The sequence below is a fragment of the Neophocaena asiaeorientalis genome, unplaced genomic scaffold (genome assembly GCF_003031525.2).
Source record: "Neophocaena asiaeorientalis asiaeorientalis breed wild unplaced genomic scaffold, Neophocaena_asiaeorientalis_V1.1 scaffold761, whole genome shotgun sequence".
Classification (NCBI taxonomy): Eukaryota; Metazoa; Chordata; class Mammalia; order Artiodactyla; family Phocoenidae; genus Neophocaena; species Neophocaena asiaeorientalis.
The window spans coordinates 475,575-481,458 of NW_020174818.1; the positions used below are offsets into that span (position 1 = coordinate 475,575).

At 38.0% G+C, this 5,884-nt stretch overlaps 1 pseudogene; it reads left to right on the forward strand.

Annotated features, from left to right (window-relative positions):
- LOC112409983 (transcription initiation factor TFIID subunit 9-like) overlaps positions 1–5,446 on the forward strand; it is a 9,533-nt pseudogene extending 4,087 nt beyond the window's left edge.
- The last annotated feature ends 438 nt before the right edge of the window (positions 5,447–5,884 follow it).

The following is a 5,884-nucleotide window of genomic DNA, read 5'->3' on the forward strand; positions in this document are numbered from 1 at the left end:
TTTTCCGTTTTTTTTTTCCGTTTGGGTTTTTTTTTTTTTTTTTTTTTTTAGTTCAGTCTTTCCAGCAGCCAGAACTCTGAGAAATACGTTTCTACTGTTTAAGTCACTCAGGCTATATAGTATTTGTTAGAGCAGCTCAAACTAAGACAACGTTTTTTTCTTCTTTTATATACATGTTGTATTTTTCTTTGAGCCCGTCCTTCCAAAATCTTGGAGTGTCTTACAAACTTCTTTGCAAGTCAGTTCTTTAGCTTTCCTAAACTAAATAAATAAATAAAAATTAAAGTAAGAAACAAGATGCCACAGCTTATACCACTCACCTCAAAGAAAGAGTTAAAAGCTTGGTGGCCCTCTTTGGGTTTGGAGGTGATGTGTACTATTTTGGGGCATGCTGCTCTGACTCACTTACCAGTAATCTGTAAGTTTAGAGAGGAACCTGGCTCCAAAGGGGGTTCTCCAAAAGGTAGGTCCAGGTTGCAATGCAAGCTGTGTTACCAGTCGGGCCTGATTATCCAATAGACCCAATGGTTTTGGAAGTATTTTGTGACAAAAAACTTACATATACCTTCTGGCAACCCCAATTGGAGAATTACAGCATGGGCACCTAGGATTCTGAAGTAAGGCTCTGATCCCACCCGCAAACCACTGGCTACTACTTGAAAAGCAGTCTTTGGCTTACAGCGACCCTGGTAGAAACTGAACATTTGTCCACGAGACGCTGTGAACCCACCCAATGTGAACTGAGAATTATCTAATCTGCTGGACCATAAAGTTGGGGATGCAAGTCAGCATTCCACAATAAAATGTAAGGGGTATTTAGACCTTTCTTATTTTCAATTACAAATACTTAGAGCTATAATTCTCACCCTAATGACTGCTTTAGCTGCATCCTACTAATCATTTTACAGTTTCATTATCGTCCTAATTTCCCATGTGATTTTGCTTCTTTGATCCATGGATTGTTTAGAACTATGTTGCTTAATTTTCAAACATTTGGGAGTTTTCTAGGTACCATGATTATTGATATCGAATTTAATTTTATTGTGGTCATAGAACATATTCTATATGATTTCAATCCTTTCAAATTCTTTTTTTAAATTAAATTTTATTTTTTTATACAGCAGGTTCTTATTAGTTATCTATTTTATACATATTAGTGTATATATGTCAATCCCAATCTCCCAATTCGTCCCACCACCACTCCCCACTCCCGCTCTCCCCCCTTGGTGTCCATACGTTTGTTCTCTTCATCTGTGTCTCTATTTCTGCCTTGCAAACCAGTTCATCTGTACCATTTTTCTAGTCAATCCTTTCAAATGTATTGAGGTTTGTTTTATGGCCCAGCATGTGGTCCATTGGTGAACATATCGTGTGTATTTGAAAAGAATGTTTATCCTGCAGTCCTGGTACAGAGTTTTATAAATTTCAGTTAGGGCAAGATGATTGATGGTATTGTTCACATAATCTATGTCTTTATTGATTTTTTATGTCTCTTAGTCTATTGCTGAAGATTTTTTTTTTCATCTCCAGCTATGATTGTGGAATTGTGTATTTCTTCTTTTAATTCTGTCAATTTTTGCTCCACATATTTTGAAGCTCTGTTATTACACATTTTAAATTATTATTTCTTCCTGGTGAATTGATCATTTTATCATTAAGAAATATCTATCTTTATCTCTAGTAATCGTCTTGGTCTTGAAGTATACTTTATCTGATATAATAGCCACTCAGCCTTCACAAGCTTACTGTTTGCATGGTATGTCTTTTTCCTTCCGTTTTCTTTCATCTTTTAGAGTACATCTCTTATATACAGCAGATATTTGGGTTTTGCTTTTCTTTATCCATTCAAACAGTCTCTGCCTGTTGAGACCAATAAGTATTCATTGAGCGATGGGTGGTAAAGGAAAACATGCTTAAGCCTGGTCTCATTTGTATCCTTTCTACCTGATGCTGAATGCTTTTGGACACTACAGACTTTAGAGTGGATCAAATAGTTTGCAGGTTATATTGGGCAGTTCAGTTTGCAAGGTCACTTGTCCTGGTTGTCCCATGGACAAGCATTCAGTTTCTGTCAGGAACCAGTAGTAAGATAAAGCTGTTTCTCAAAGGAGATCAGTTACTTATCAGACAGGGCATGGCTTTCTTCTGCACTGCTGCTCCTGGGCTCGTTATAGACTCCCTCAGCAAGATGCCTGAAACATGATTGGGATCTGGTGGGTCATGGAGACCAAGTGGCCTATCTACTTACATTGCAGCCTAGACCACCTGGACAATTTCCTTTGCTCTGGATTCCTCTCAAAGTTGACAGTCTTTCAGGTCACTCAGTAAATGAGTGGGTTGCAAGACACCCAGATATGATGTATGCTCCCTCAAAAATCCAAGAAAACCACCAAGTACCCAAATTCAACTACTCTAAGACACCATCAACTGAAAGGTGCACCTTTATTTATATTCCACCGCGAAGAATTTTATAAAACACTATCAGTTAAGCCATAGCATACCATTGATTGTAAGATGAATTCCATTTCAGAGATGTTAGAATGTTGGAATTGTGAATGTGCTAAATGCCACTGAATTGTTCATTTTAAAATGATTAATTTTATGTTATGTGAATTTTACCTTAATAAATTATTTTCTTAAATGTGAATCAGTAAAATATGGTATTCTGTCTCTTTCATGTGGTAGGAGGTTGTAAGGCAAAGCAACTTGTACTTAGCACGGACATTGTGATGCTCCCTAGAACACTGGCTCTCCAGAAACATCGCTCACATGTATTTTCATGGAGTTTACCTTATCTACCTTGATTTACCAGAAGGGATCAACAGAAGGCTGTCACAGAACTATGTCACTATTTCCTCCTGCTGACAAGGGTTGTCAGAAGTCACCCATTAGCCTTGAGGATCCACTTCTGCTGGCCAGGGAGGCTCAAGGGGGTAGGATTTTGGATGCTCTGGGTCATCTGACTGCTTTCTTTTCTGGTCAACGCTCTGACTTTCAAATATGAGACCTGGCAAGGCTATGAGCTTTTTGTTTTGTTTTAATATTTATTTATTTATTTGGCTGCCGTGTCTCAGCTGTGGCACGCTGGATCTTCATTCCCGTGTGCGGGATCTTCATTGCAGCATTCAGGATCTTTAGTTGCGGCATGCAGGATCTACTTCCCTGACCAGGGATCGAACCCAGGCCCCCTGCGTTGGGAGCACTGAGTCTTAACCACTGGACCACCAGGGAAGTCCCAAGGCTGTGAATTCTATTGATACCACACTACAGTAATTCTCAATATAACACTTTGGATTTGATTTTCAGTTACCATCAGCCCCGCGACTGCAAAAGATAAATTATTTTTATCATAGACAGAGAAAGCCAATGGTTTTGGGACTTGTCTTGAGCCAAACTTTCAGAGTATTAAGCTTCACCTTCTTTTTCGTCATTCTGTCCAGAAAGAAGCCCCTCTTTACAGCAGTTCACAGATCCCATCTGCCCTCCATACTGTTCTGTGGCAGAGACCACTGGGCTCCCCGACACTTTGCCTTCAACGTATCTTTCATTCAGGTGATACTTGATTGCAGATGATAATCTATTGGCAGCAGGCCAAAGGCTACCTTTGATATTAGCTGGATTTTCACTGCCCCAAAATAAATACCAAATTCATGCCTGTTCTGATACCAATTTCTTTATCAGTTAAAGCTCATAGTTCTATGTTTTCCAGTTAAAAAAAAAAAAGTAGCCAAAATTGTTCCAAAAAGAATTAGAAAACCAAATGGAGCAATAACCATAGAAAAAGTAAAAATATCGTCATTGAGCTACAATGTTAAAAAGTAACAGGCTGAGAGTTATAAATAGGTGGTTCTAGTCAAACTTCAAGGAACAGATTATTCCTCATTTAAATTAGTTGACTTCAGAGCATATAAGAAGTTGAAATTTTTCTCAGCTCATGAGAGTAGCACAATATCAGAGCCTAATAAAGAGAGAAACACATTTGAAGGATACATAATTTTCACCTTATAAAATCTATTTAAGAAAATAAGGAAAGGCCCATCATGCTGTTCACCAGTCAGGGTGTACGGCAGGGTGGAGCTGGAGGGCAGAGCAGGCAAGGTAAACCAGGATTGGAAAAACCACACTAGGCAAAGGACTGGCATCAAAACAGAGTTATGTTTTCCAGTTAAAAAAAAAAAGTAGCCAAAATTGTTCCAAAAAGAATTAGAAAACCAAATGGAGCAATAACCATAGAAAAAGTAAAAATATCGTCATTGAGCTACAATGTTAAAAAGTAACAGGCTGAGAGTTATAAATAGGTGGTTCTAGTCAAACTTCAAGGAACAGATTATTCCTCATTTAAATTAGTTGACTTCAGAGCATATAAGAAGTTGAAATTTTTCTCAGCTCATGAGAGTAGCACAATATCAGAGCCTAATAAAGAGAGAAACACATTTGAAGGATACATAATTTTCACCTTATAAAATCTATTTAAGAAAATAAGGAAAGGCCCATCATGCTGTTCACCAGTCAGGGTGTACGGCAGGGTGGAGCTGGAGGGCGGAGCAGGCAAGGTAAACCAGGATTGGAAAAACCACACTAGGCAAAGGACTGGCATCAAAACCAGGACTGAACTACATTCATGTGGGTGATTTAGCTCAAGGAGTCTGATCACCAGATATCACGGATTCTGGCAAGATGCCTTCCCCCAAGAGCATGCCAAAAGATGCTCAGATGATGGCACAAATCCTGAAGGACATGGAGATTACAGACTCTGAGGCAAGAGTTATAAATCAGATGTTGGAGTTCGCCTTTCAATTTGTGACCACAATTTTAGACGATGTGAAAATTTATTCAAGCCACGCTAAGAAAGCTACTGTTGATGCAGATGACGTGTGATTGGCAATGCAGTGTTGCACTAACCAATCTTTAACCTCTCCTCCCCAAGAGATTTTTTATTAGACGTTGAAGGCAAAGAAATCAAACTCTTTTGCCATTGGTCAAGCCATAGTCAGCCCCTAAAATGCCACTTGATAGATACTGCTTGACAGTCCAAACTATAAACTTAAATCTTTACCAAAAAAAAGGCATCTGCTCTGCAGGAAGAGTAAAGGTTCCACAGTTAAGTGTTGGTTCAGTTAGTAGCAGACCAAGAACGCCCACTCCAGACACACCAACCCCCAAAATCGTGTCCGTTTCAACTAAGGAAGGGACTCCAATGTCCCTCACAGAGCAAAGGTTTATGGTACAGTTACTCACTTCATAGTCCTAGCTGTAAAAGCATCAGTTCCTGCAACAGCAGCAGTTCAGAATGTCGGATTAATCCATCATTAATAGGGTCCCAAAACATTCTTATTAACACTAACGCAATGCCATCACAAAATACTGCCCATGAATCATCAAACACATTAAAAGAAAATGTGAAGGTGATGACGATGATGATGGTGATGACGATGAACATTTGTAATCCAGCCGTAATACATGTAACAGGTATACTTGATCTTGAATCCATTGTAGTGAAATTAAACACACACATGATGTTTTCAAGTCGTTTTAGAAAACTTCAGTAGTAGTTAATGAGTAAATACAGTCACCATACTTTTCAATTAAGATGTTGGATTTTCTTTAATAGGACTAGTAATTGTTTTTCAGCAGCCTTTCAGTGTAAAAAATAAGTTGTCATTCATGAAAGAAAGAAGGAAAGAAAGAAGAATGGTTCACCATTAGATTATATATCAATTTAACCTATTATATTAATAAATAAAAACATTTTAAATGGATGTCTTGATAAATTCAACACCCATTAATGATACAAAAGAAAAAAATGTCCTAGCATCTAGGAAGAGAACAGGCTTAATTTGATACACTGTTTGTTTTTTTAAATTTTATTTATTGATTTATTTAT